General features: G+C 37.0%; 1 long non-coding RNA gene across 1 annotated transcript; it reads right to left on the bottom strand.

The window, feature by feature from the left end:
• Nucleotides 1-773: 773 nt before the first annotated feature.
• On the bottom strand, nucleotides 774-10,166 carry LOC135155993 (uncharacterized). The gene is made up of 7 exons (XR_010295121.1): nucleotides 10,113-10,166; nucleotides 9,501-9,566; nucleotides 9,107-9,194; nucleotides 8,317-8,590; nucleotides 1,812-1,877; nucleotides 1,418-1,505; nucleotides 774-901 (listed from the first exon to the last, which is right to left on the bottom strand). It is a non-coding gene; the product is annotated as an uncharacterized LOC135155993 (long non-coding RNA).
• Between the last annotated feature and the right edge of the window lie 3,878 nt (nucleotides 10,167-14,044).

Here is a 14,044-nt window from a genome sequence, read left to right on the forward strand (position 1 = left end):
TCTATTTTAGCTTGGGTGGTTCTCCCTGAATTACTGAAATTAACCTCCTAATATACCCAACCGTTACTAGGACTAACTGTAAAATTTCTATAGAATTTCAATAGCAGATGAGTGCATAAAGCAACACATTCTTATTAATAAAAGACACTTCCTGTGTATCTGTACATCTACACTCATCAATGCTAGATCACTGTATTGGCTATTTATGACACCTGTCTGAAAATGCTTCACCTAATAACAATATTTCTAACACCTGTACAAAATATGACATCCACCTGGTACACTTGTACTTAAAGGGGGGGGGGGATCAAACGTTTCCAACGCTTGCTTTTGAAATATTCAAAACATATGTACATGTTTGTCTATAGGCCTACCCCAACCTGGACGAAGTAAATATGTTTAACACATGTTTAAACTGAAACATTCTATAATTAAATTTATTTCCTGACACTTACTTTGTATTTAATTTTACAAGTGAGTGAGGAAACGTTTTTCCTAAATATTAATTGCTTTGCCTCATTCACTTCAGACAGGATAGAATAATTTAACCATGTGACTTAATCATTATTTTTTTGTGGGTGCCTACAAATCATGCTGTACTAATTGCACTTTTATTTTTCATCGCTCGCTGCATCCCTTTGTCTTTGTTGTATTTAAAGACATGTGCGAATGGAGGGTGTGGGAGAAAATAATGCTCTCTTTAGTGATAGAATGTTAATTTCTAATATATATATACATATATATATATATATGTAGTATTCTGGATTTTTTGGGGGAAGTTGTCAGGACACTCCAGAACACAAGACACGATACGACGAGAGTTGTAGGTTGTGAGCGGAATTTAATTTCCCACTTGAGCACAACAGTTGTTCAGTATATAACAAATTGGAAAAAAAAACCTCTGCAAGCAGAAAAGAGAGAAACAATAAAGAACATGAGTATAATGTTCAAAATATCATTACAGCATGAATAAGGCATTTACATGTCAAGACAGAATATAAACTCTTAATATTACGAGTACACCTGTCGATCACTGAGCAGGTCACTGCTACATGTGTATTTTTATACTGATTTGCAATCATTTAGATTGTAAAAGTTTGCGCTCGATAATAAGCGAAAAGTAACAATGTTTATAACAAGTTATTAACTCAGTTATCGACAATTAAATAGTCACAAGTATCATAGATTATTACATGTTTCTAAAACTTAAATTGATCTCTTTTGCAATCATTTTCTTCCAATGTAAAATAAATGAATTCACAATTTATATAGCAACCATTGGAAACATTCTTCCAATTATATCAATCTTTTATATATGTCAACAAATTCAAACTTTTGTAATCGATCACAAAACAACGTTAATTTTTGTAAAAATACTTCACATATCAATATTTTAAGTACGGCCATCTTGACTCACCCGACTAGGGCAGATACAGGTTAAAAACCATACCAAGGACCAAAACAATCACTTTCTAGGGTCAGATTCCGGTACCCAACACTGCAATCTAAAATAAATAATAACATACATTTGCATGAGTAACTACTCAACTATATCATAATACCTTTTAGGTTTCTATACATCTTACAGGGAAATTACAATCGATTAACTGTAAATGTCTTAACATCACATTGACAAAAAATTAGAATTATTAATTCAAACACCGTGATCTAATGAAAAAGTTATCAATTAAGCCTTCAATGCTCGAAGGAAAAAAATCAAATTCACCAATCATTCTTATCCTAATATTATAAGATATCACTTTGAACAACACAGTCATTAAATTACAAGGAAAATTCATAACTTTTCGTACCTTCGTAGAAAACCCAGAAATCATCACAATCCAGCTAGTTCCATCAACAAATGAACATTCGAACTCCTAAATAAATAAACGATACACCAATCCTTAATATATATGATTGTATAATATCAATTGATCACGTATCATTTTAAAATCTAAAATATATAACCGAACTGGCAAAAGTATTAATCGATTAAAGTTAAATCGATAATTAATCGAAACCATCAGTACGAAATGATTTGACCTTGCCTGACCTTGAGGCTACCATTTACCAAATCTCCCGGTTTACGAATTATTCACATTGATAAATTCTACTCATCGTCTATTTAAATACACCAGGTAAATAATTTATCGAGCGTTAAAGAAATACATTTACATAAATATATTCCTCCAATTTGGCAATTCTATCAGTAAAAGGAAAGAGTGCTACCATCTTGAATCGATAGGTACCCGATACATATATACACACATTCATTGTTACGTAACATGCCACGTAGTAGGTATCCTTGACCTAACAGAAAACTTACGATTCAATGCTCTAATTCTAGTTCATGATTTAGAGATGATATATTCCAAAACATAGATATTCTTCTCTTATAAAATAGCACATATCAATCAACATACCTCGACAGGATTGAGATCTAAATTATCTGGATCCTACAGGACTCTCTGACTGATCGCTCTCCTCACTGAGTAGCTTGACCAATGACCTCAAAACAATCGATCTCTACTGACCAAGCGGGTTTTCTTCCCGCGTAACATAATCACTTTCACAAGATCCTTCCTCTTTACTAAGTTATAACACCATTCCGTAATATAATTTCATAAAAAAGGAAGTATACTTTATCCCAAGCAATTTACATATTTATATATAATTTTCATTTCTAATAACAGTCCATATTCAATATTATAACTATACCAAAATGGAACTATTTGTTATGAGATGTACATTTCAATGTTGTGATAAGACAAACACTTTACACCCTCTTCGTCCAACTCTTGTAAGTAAATCTTAAAGGAAATATCCGACTTTTTCCAAATACTATAATCCATCCTGACAAAACCATATTGTCCTCAATGATATCAGCAATTGAATTATGATACTTTGACACATAAGTTATAAATATTCAATAGCTTCCACTAAGTTTGAATAAAATGTCAATTAGGAGGCGAATAGCAAAATGCTGAGAAGGCTTCATATACAAGGAAGAAAAAGAAAAATGACAACGATTCATCTGATATATGCATGTGTATTTATATCTTTTTTTTTTCTTCAATTCGAGAGTGTTGATCTCGGTAGGTGATAAGGATTTCTATGTACGCCCTTAGTAACTCTACTTGACCGACGTAGATTCTGATAATTTTCTGGTCGTGCATTCTCTTCAGTATTGAAAGATGGAGGATGGTATTGGAACCAATCGTCCCCGTCATCATCACTATTGAATTCACCAGTTTCACTCTCCGAGGAAAGACTTCCAGTTTCATCACTTGACTGACGAATGTGATGAGGATGGCTATCTGCCAAGTCACAGAGCTCCTGGGTCCGTGGATCAGCTATCAGTAGTTTTCGGTTAACAGTCTTGAGTGTTCCTCCATGGAGTGGACGGATACTGTAGACGTCGCCTTCCTTGTTGATGTCAACAACGACATAAGGTTCCCTAAAGTATTTGTCTTTCAACTTATGTCTTGTTGAGAATGCCATCCTCTTCAACAATACGCTCTGCCCAATTACAAGGGGAGAGGACTGTACCCGTCTATCATGCTTGGCTTTATTCTCCTCTGCTTGGGCCTTGAGATTCTTCTCAACGAGATCGTTCATCTTGCTTAGAGCAGCAGCTTGCGTCTCTACGAAATCCTCATCCCATGACCGTCGGGTACGAGACAACAGCTGATCGAGGGGTAGAGATGGTTCTCTTCCATACATCAACCTGTATGGTGAGAATCCAGTCGATCGATGGGGAGTAGTGTTATAAATGAACACTAGATGGGATATTGTCTCTGGTCATTTTCTTCTCTCTGAGGGATCCATCGATCGAATCATGCTACACAACGTTCTATTAAAACGTTCAACCTGTCCATTCCCCTCTGGGTGGTATGGGGTGGTCCTTGACTTCTTGACACCATACAACCGACATAGTTCTTGGACAAGGTTTCCTTCGAAATCTCTTCCTTGGTCCGAATGGAGTCTGTGGGGTATTCCATGGTGGACAAACCAGTTGTCTCTGAGGGCTCTTGCTACCGTCTGGGCAGTTTGGTCTTTGCATGGGATCGCTTGAGCATACTTGGTGTACACATCTGACATGACGAGTATGTCCTCGTAGCCTCCTTTTCCACGATCCATCTTAAGGAAATCAATTGCAAGGACTTCTAAAGGTCTGAAGGCAAGAAGGTGTCTCATCGGCGTCTTCACTGTAGGAGTAGGCGCCTTTACCACTGTGCAGTTGAAGCATTTCTTTATATGTCGTCGAACGTCCTCTTGAAGACCAGGCCAAAAGCATCTTGTGCGTAACAATCCGAGTGTCCGAGTCACACCTTGATGGCCCCATCCTTCATGTGTAGCCTGTAGGATAGTATGCCTGATGCTAGCTGGAATGAGAAGTTGGTCAACAACATCCCCCTGCACCTCGATTCGGCGAAATAGCACTTGATCCTTCTCTACGAGTTGTTTCCACTCTCGAAGCCAACTCTTTACTTCAGGACTGTCATCTGGTGTTGGTTCTCCTGGTTTCCATCCAGCTTTCCGCATCTTGAAGATGACACTCAACCCTTTGTCATTCTGTTGCAGATCTGATAACTGTTTAAGATCGTAGGAAGGGAACACACCAGGTGCCATTACATCCATGTCCAATCGATTGACGTTTATTTCTTGCTCTACTTCTATTGGCATTACTGAACACTGAAGTACTTGTTCAACAACGGGCTGTAAGGTGTCCATGACATCACAAACCATAGGTAGACGACTGAGAGCGTCCGCACACTTATTGGTTTTTCCTGGTCTATACTTAATCTGAAGATCGAACGGGGCGAGTTGAGCGACCCATCTCTGTTCGGTTGCCCCTAGTTTTGCTGTTTCCAGATGAGCCAGTGGGTTGTGATCTGTGAGAACTTCAACTTGGCTTCCTATGAGGTATTCCCGGAATTTGTCAGCAATCGCCCACTTCAAGCCCAGGAGCTCTAACTTGAAGCTAGAGTAATCGGGATAACTTCTTTCGGCATTGCGTAGTCCCCGACTTGCGTACATCACAGGGTGAAGTTTTCCATCATCTCCATGTTGAGAAAGACAAGCACCCAGTCCTTTTAGCGAGGCATCAATCTCAACTACAAATTTCTTCCCAAACTGTGGATATCCAAGAACAGGTGTAGACGTCAAGGCGTCTTTAAGCTTACGGAATGCCTCGTCTGCCTTCTCTGACCAGACGAATTCTTTCAGTCTACCAGCCATGTTGCCATGTCTCTTCTTTGATTTCTTAGAAGGTGGAAGACAATTACCAAGCAAAGCATGCAAGGGAGCAGCAATGCTTGCGAATCCCTGAACAAACCGGCGATAATATGAGGCCAGTCCAAGGAAGGACCTCAACTCAGTGGCAGTCTTCGGTACAGGCCAGGTTTTGATTGTGTCAATCTTCTTTGGGTCAACTGATATTCCTGAAGCAGTGACAACATGTCCAAGATGGTGGACCTTTCGTTGAAGGAACTGACATTTCTTTCCCTTTAATTTCAGGCCATACTCTGTTAGACGTCTGAAGACTGCTTCCAATCTGGTTAAATGTTCCTCCAGGGTACTTGAGAAAACAAGTATGTCATCAAGGTAAATCACTAACTGTGCTAAATTTAGATCGCCTAACACCAGCTCCATGACTCTCTGGAACGTACTTGGGCTATTCACCAAGCCTTGGGGCATACGTAGAAATTCGAACAAGCCCCAGGGGACTCTAAAAGCTGTCTTCTCGATCGAACGTTCATCCATTGCTATCTGAAAATAGCCGTTAGCAAGGTCAAGAGAGCTAAAGAACTTAGCTCCTCCGAGGGCTTCCAGTGTTTCATCTATTCTTGGCAAGGGGAATGAGTCCCGAACCGTCCTGGCGTTCAGCTGACGATAGTCAATGCAAACTCTCATCGTCCCATCTTTCTTGCGGACTGGCACCACCGGGCTCGCATAAGGGCTGGTCGATTGTTGGATAATTCCTTTATCCAACATTTCTTGAAGGAGTGCCTTTAACTCTGGGATATGGTTTGGGGGGATTCGACGATAGGGCAGTCGGAATGGTGGTCCTTCTGATGTCCGGATCTGATGTGGTATTGCGGTACAGTTTCCCAGATCCATATCACTCTCGGCAAAAGTTGACTTATGATTCGACAGGAGGTTAGCAATAGTATCAGCTTCTTCACCTGAGAGATGTTCAATCTTCACTCCAACTGGTAATTTCACACTCTTCCCATCCATGCAAAGGTGATCAACACCTTCCTGATGAGATTGGATTTGAGTTTCTCTCTCAATCACAGCTACATTGGCTCCTGACTCAACCATCACCTTCATGATGTCAACTTCGATAAGTCCGTTTTTCTCCTGCATAATTATTTCATCACGCTCCTTCACTTGAGTAGCCGATGCAAGAACCATGCCCTGAGTGATCTCTAATTGTTGAGTGGACCTATTTGCAACAGTTACTTGAAGGTCTTGTCCGTCAGCTTCCAAACAAGTGTCATAGACATCCAGTCCTTTCCCTACTAGAGGATTGATATTGTTGACCTGACAGTCTGTGCCTATCAGAATACTCTTCTCAGTATACTCAAAGGAAGGTGCATCATTCATCAGGCATTCTACTCGATGAACTGTCAACGGCGGGAGGATTCTCCTTTCTTTGGAGGTCAAGAGTGTGTTTGGGGTAGCAACCTCTCGGTTCTCACGTGACAACTTGAGAGCCACCTCAACAAGTTTCCAGTTCTCATCATCATCTTTGTAGACTTTCTTCTTGACTACTGGCCAAAGTGCATTGCAGCCGAGGAGAACAGGATAGTCTGTCTTCTTCTTGGTTTGCAACTCGTCATTGACGACCAGAAAGCCTACTTCAAAGGATTCGCCATTCAGGGTCATGGTGGTATGGATGTATCCTACCACCGGTACTACGCTATCATGGATCCCAACAACTCTAATACCATCGCCACTACCATCAAGAGGACCAATAACTTCCCTCAGTTTCCCTTCATAGTAGGATACCGGAATAAGACTAGCTTCTGCTCCTGTGTCTAGAATACAGCCTGTGGGTATCCCTGCTATTCCAACTACTGACTTTGGACACGATGATACCAAGCTGAGTGTTTTCTCATTCCCACCAGCTGACAAGCTTCTGACATTTCCTTGAACTTGTTCTTCTTGAGGCATCATGTCTGATCCTTGAGGACTTCTTTGATTTTGTCGTGTACCTGACCCATTGGGGCAGTCCTTTCTCATGTGACCTACTTGCTTACATCCATAGCATAGAGGAGGTGAGCGACATTCTCTTTTCAAGTGTCCTTTCTTATTACAGTTGTAGCAAAAAGGTGGCGAATTTTGTTTAGGATTGCTTTTCATGCCTTTCATCACTTGAACAACCTCTTTCAAAGTCTCCTTTAACTCGGTGATCTCACTTTTCATGTTTTGAATTGTCTGATCCTCAGTATTTACCGATGCTCTCGCCGCCTCTACTTCACATTCCCTAATACTAGCTTTAGGAGAAACTGTGTCCTCATCCTGGAACATTCGCAGAACTTCTCTTCGCATATCAATAAAGGATTTATCCTCAGTGCTAAACATGATACGTCGAATCTCCCTCTGAATCTGTTTGTCTCTCACACCAGTTACAAACCGTTCTTTCAATGTATTGTTCCTCAGCATGATCAATGCTGATCGCTCATCACCTGTCGCTGCAGCTTCCATTCGATCGTGCAAGCGAATAAGTGCACTACTGAAATCTGCCAACGTTTCACCTGGCCTTTGTACTCTGGCATGTAATTCCGTGGTCAATGGTTGTACAGTCTCCTTTAGGCCATAACGAGACTTCAAAGCCTGCTTCAATGCCGTACTGTCCTCCCTGACCGTAGAGTCATACAGCCTCGCTTCGTCTTTGGCCGAATCTGTCAGATGAGTCAATAGTACCTGAGCCTCTTCTTTCCTCTTCAGTTGATAATAGCTACAATATTCATCAAATTCTTGGAGCCATTCATTGATTGTCGGGTCTCCATGTTTCCGGGGGAACCCACCAAACTTACTCAGCTTTACCGCTGGTAAACCCCTCGGTGATTGCAGACTTTGGAAAGCCCCCGTCAATGCTGCCATCATTTCAGCTAGACCTGGAGCTAAGGGCTGGGCCGTAGCTCCCCTTGGAGCATCATCCTCTGAGTTAGTGTTCCTTGGCATCCTCACTCAGTAAGTATGATTCAAACAATTGGAACCTGCTGTCTACAATTAGGAAAAAAAACTATGGCATTTGTTTCAAAAGTAGTATTTTCTTCCACAGTAAAATTACACTACGTTTACCATACAACCAAAGTCGGAGGTTTTCTTTCTTGCTTCTTGGTTTCCGTCTAATGATGTTCTTCTTTTCTTGCTTCTTAGTTGCCGTCTATCGATGCTCAAGTTCTATCCCACTTCTGACACCACTTGTAGTATTCTGGATTTTTTGGGGGAAGTTGTCAGGACACTCCAGAACACAAGACACGATACGACGAGAGTTGTAGGTTGTGAGCGGAATTTAATTTCCCACTTGAGCACAACAGTTGTTCAGTATATAACAAATTGGAAAAAAAAACCTCTGCAAGCAGAAAAGAGAGAAACAATAAAGAACATGAGTATAATGTTCAAAATATCATTACAGCATGAATAAGGCATTTACATGTCAAGACAGAATATAAACTCTTAATATTACGAGTACACCTGTCGATCACTGAGCAGGTCACTGCTACATGTGTATTTTTATACTGATTTGCAATCATTTAGATTGTAAAAGTTTGCGCTCGATAATAAGCGAAAAGTAACAATGTTTATAACAAGTTATTAACTCAGTTATCGACAATTAAATAGTCACAAGTATCATAGATTATTACATGTTTCTAAAACTTAAATTGATCTCTTTTGCAATCATTTTCTTCCAATGTAAAATAAATGAATTCACAATTTATATAGCAACCATTGGAAACATTCTTCCAATTATATCAATCTTTTATATATGTCAACAAATTCAAACTTTTGTAATCGATCACAAAACAACGTTAATTTTTGTAAAAATACTTCACATATCAATATTTTAAGTACGGCCATCTTGACTCACCCGACTAGGGCAGATACAGGTTAAAAACCATACCAAGGACCAAAACAATCACTTTCTAGGGTCAGATTCCGGTACCCAACACTGCAATCTAAAATAAATAATAACATACATTTGCATGAGTAACTACTCAACTATATCATAATACCTTTTAGGTTTCTATACATCTTACAGGGAAATTACAATCGATTAACTGTAAATGTCTTAACATCACATTGACAAAAAATTAGAATTATTAATTCAAACACCGTGATCTAATGAAAAAGTTATCAATTAAGCCTTCAATGCTCGAAGGAAAAAAATCAAATTCACCAATCATTCTTATCCTAATATTATAAGATATCACTTTGAACAACACAGTCATTAAATTACAAGGAAAATTCATAACTTTTCGTACCTTCGTAGAAAACCCAGAAATCATCACAATCCAGCTAGTTCCATCAACAAATGAACATTCGAACTCCTAAATAAATAAACGATACACCAATCCTTAATATATATGATTGTATAATATCAATTGATCACGTATCATTTTAAAATCTAAAATATATAACCGAACTGGCAAAAGTATTAATCGATTAAAGTTAAATCGATAATTAATCGAAACCATCAGTACGAAATGATTTGACCTTGCCTGACCTTGAGGCTACCATTTACCAAATCTCCCGGTTTACGAATTATTCACATTGATAAATTCTACTCATCGTCTATTTAAATACACCAGGTAAATAATTTATCGAGCGTTAAAGAAATACATTTACATAAATATATTCCTCCAATTTGGCAATTCTATCAGTAAAAGGAAAGAGTGCTACCATCTTGAATCGATAGGTACCCGATACATATATACACACATTCATTGTTACGTAACATGCCACGTAGTAGGTATCCTTGACCTAACAGAAAACTTACGATTCAATGCTCTAATTCTAGTTCATGATTTAGAGATGATATATTCCAAAACATAGATATTCTTCTCTTATAAAATAGCACATATCAATCAACATACCTCGACAGGATTGAGATCTAAATTATCTGGATCCTACAGGACTCTCTGACTGATCGCTCTCCTCACTGAGTAGCTTGACCAATGACCTCAAAACAATCGATCTCTACTGACCAAGCGGGTTTTCTTCCCGCGTAACATAATCACTTTCACAAGATCCTTCCTCTTTACTAAGTTATAACACCATTCCGTAATATAATTTCATAAAAAAGGAAGTATACTTTATCCCAAGCAATTTACATATTTATATATAATTTTCATTTCTAATAACAGTCCATATTCAATATTATAACTATACCAAAATGGAACTATTTGTTATGAGATGTACATTTCAATGTTGTGATAAGACAAACACTTTACACCCTCTTCGTCCAACTCTTGTAAGTAAATCTTAAAGGAAATATCCGACTTTTTCCAAATACTATATATATATATATATATATATATATATATATATATATATATATATATATATATGTGTGTGTGTATATATATATATACTGTATATATATATATATATAGAGTGCGTATCAAAAAAAGTTTACACTTTGAAAAAATCCTGTAAAATTATACATTTGTAATATCCTGAAGATTTTTCCACATTTTAACATTGGTACAGATCAATTTAAGCAAATGGCGATATAACTGTCGAAAAATATTTCCGCTTGAGTGAGCACCACTTACTTTTGAAAAGTTAGTGAAAAATGATTTGCGCAGAACTTTGAAATAGTTATGCGAATAAAAGTTGACCTTAATCATGAAGAACACGTGGAATTTAGCTAGAATTGATTTGAAGATATCTTTTACCCTTTTTAAGTTGTTTCCTTGCCCAAAACAATTTGAAGAGTGCATTGCGCCCCACCCCACTCCCCAACACACGGAGGCTATCGTGACGATATTTGCTTTACACTGAGCTGTGATTTACATTAAATGGCTTAGGCTTGATTTTAATTTTGCTAATCATTGTCAAGCTTGGGAAAAGTGTGGAGAAACAAGTATTAAATGAAAAATGAAATGTAAACCCACTTTAAATGATATAAACTTAGTGAAAAAATGCTGGAGATGTCTGATAAAAACTTTCGTTCAGATTCAGTTATGTCCTCAGATCCAGCTGGCACAAAAAGGGTAAAAGTTTTGTTTACTAATTGTTGAAATTTCAATTTGGATGGCAAAATTGTTACAAAATGCTTAAATGTATCCGTTTTATTTCAATTGACTGAATGTGCAAGGGAAATGTATGAGAAATGTTTCACAGGGTAAAGTTGATTTCGCCCTTTCCCCTTGACACAACGTGAAAACGAGCATTTCTGCGCAAACAGATTTCTGCGAGCTTTACAAAAATGGACAGTGCTCACTCAAGTGTAACATTCTGTCAAAACCTTTACTTTCATTGGATAGATGAGACCCAAACCCAAGATTATATGTGAAAAAAATACCCACATGTTGTATATTTTTTAAATCCCAGGGCTTTTTCAAAGTGTAAACTTTTTTTGATACGCACTGTATATATATATATATATATATATATATATATATATATATATATATATATATTCTTTGATGTAATCCTTTTTGTGTGGGTATGGAATAAATAAAATAATCTTGAAACGTGTGACTCCTGATTTGGTATTCAGACAGTCCATATCTCAGCGTCACTAGATGAAGTGTACCTCCCCCTTAGCAAATTAGCAAGCAAACTCATGTAAGTCTACAGAATGTAGATATTAGACAGTAGCGGTCGCTCGTTTAATTTAGTTGGTAGAAACAAGGGTGGTTATTTTCCCTCTCTTGCTGCGCTTGCTACATGCACTTAGATACAGAATAGTAAAGGAAGCAATTTTTTTGGCAAGCCATGTGACAGATAGCACAGACATTGTATATATATATATGACCTTTATTGTATCCCTGAAGAAGACGTGTGTTTAACGTCGAAAATTTGGACTTCAAAATAAACTCAGTTGGAACTAAGTACAATGCATTACCACTTTGCCTCATTAAAATATATATATATATACATATATGTATATACATATATGTATATATATAATGCATATATACAAAACATCACACAACGAGTTACAATGATAAAAGAACATTTTTTTTTTTTAATGAACAAACTCGCAAATTTAAAAAAACGAAAAAAAAAGGGGGGGGAATGCTTTGATTGCGGTCTCAATTTGTGGATAGTTTACCAATCCATCTCCGGTCTTGTATATCTGTAGAATCATTTAAAAGACATCTAAAACATTGCCATATGTGTCGTAGTGTAATATTGTAATATTTGAGAGCTGTATGTAAAGCGCAAAGAGCAAATTTGATCGATTATGCGCTATACAGTGCGTATAAAAAAAACGGGACAGATTTGAAGTCTATAAAATGTTTGTTTCAAATTATGATCTCTATATTTTGGTGTCAATAGGTGCTCTGAGGTCTTGTCCTTCAAATGCCATTAAAATAATTTAGTTTGTTTATGTTTGAGCGAACACAGAATGTTTCTGTCTGGGGTTAAAAGGAGGCTTGCGCCAGAATGGCATAAAATGATGAATATGATGATCGGATTTATTGCTAATCAGCAGACTTCCTCTTAACCTTTTCATTATCTTTGCCATAATTTTCGAATTTCGGTCAAAATTTATTTCCAAATATACTTATTTGCTTGAATATTTCTGCTGTTGTTCCTTTTTAATATGTTCTCTTTTAGCTTTGAACATTCATTCTTTAGGCAAGAAATTTTTTTTAAACTGAAGTATGTGAGAGCGTGTTTTTTTCAAATCCTTTCATTGCGTGCTACAAAGGTTATGGTGCCTTTGAACAGTGGCATACTGATGGGTGGGGGCTCGGGGTGCTCCCACCAACAAAAAAATAAATAAAATCATAACTAAGAAAAAAAAGTGGAAAGGAATATAAAAGAAAACATAGAAAATGAAATATGATATCATTTTCTAAATAATATGTCAAAATCACAAAATTTGATATTTTAATTAAAAAGTGGAAACGTTTGCTTGCTCGCTTCACAACTTTTTTATCCATTTTACCCGATCTGCCAAATCTTGCTCCTTCAAAATTGACTCAATACACTATTGCCATTGAAAGACATGAATCCTGTCCTGTTTGTCCTGTCAAGCACATAATTAAACTTGGTGAAAGATTGGTGAAGGATTTAATAATCCCTTGAAAATAGGATTCATGTTTTTTATAGGTACCATAACATAATTTGTTTCACATGATAAAAGGATTGAATAATTACAAATTATCCCAATTAATAATGCAAATCTTCTTACTTGGGTTGACAAAAAGTCTTCTTTTCTTACTTATGAAAAAAAAAATCAAAGGAAAAAGAAGTTTAAATGAAAAACAAAATAATTCAGGTAAATAAATAAATTTGTAAATGAAATTTGACAACATAATTCGAAAATTATGGCAAAGATAATGGAAAGATTAAGAGGAAGTCTGCTGATTAGCCAAAAGTCTAATCATAAAATTTCTCATTTGTGCCATTTTGGCGCAAGCCTCTTTTTGAACCCCCGACAAAAACGTCCGTTGTTCGCTCAAGCATGGACAAAACTTTTTTTTTTTAAATGGCATTTCAAATATAAGACCTCAGAGCATCTATTAACATAAAAATATTGATATAATGATTTGAAACAAACTTTTCAAAAATGTCCCGTTTTTTTATACGCACTGTATAAGCACCATTAATTATAATTATATGTTGTCAAGAACTCAGTACACTCAACTATATTTAATTTAAAGGGGAATCCAGCCTTGGTCATGATTTGTTATGTTTGAAAGGAGGAAAATCAATACAACAGAATGGTGAAAGTTTGAAAGAAATCGGACAAGCACTGAGAAAGTTATGGCTGTTTTAAAATTGAAATTGGCAGTAGGGTAGGTAAATTATGACAAGAGGTAAGGGAAACTTTCCCATAGGCAAT

Source organism: Lytechinus pictus, chromosome 11 (assembly GCF_037042905.1).
Source record: "Lytechinus pictus isolate F3 Inbred chromosome 11, Lp3.0, whole genome shotgun sequence".
NCBI classification, from domain to species: domain Eukaryota; kingdom Metazoa; phylum Echinodermata; class Echinoidea; order Temnopleuroida; family Toxopneustidae; genus Lytechinus; species Lytechinus pictus.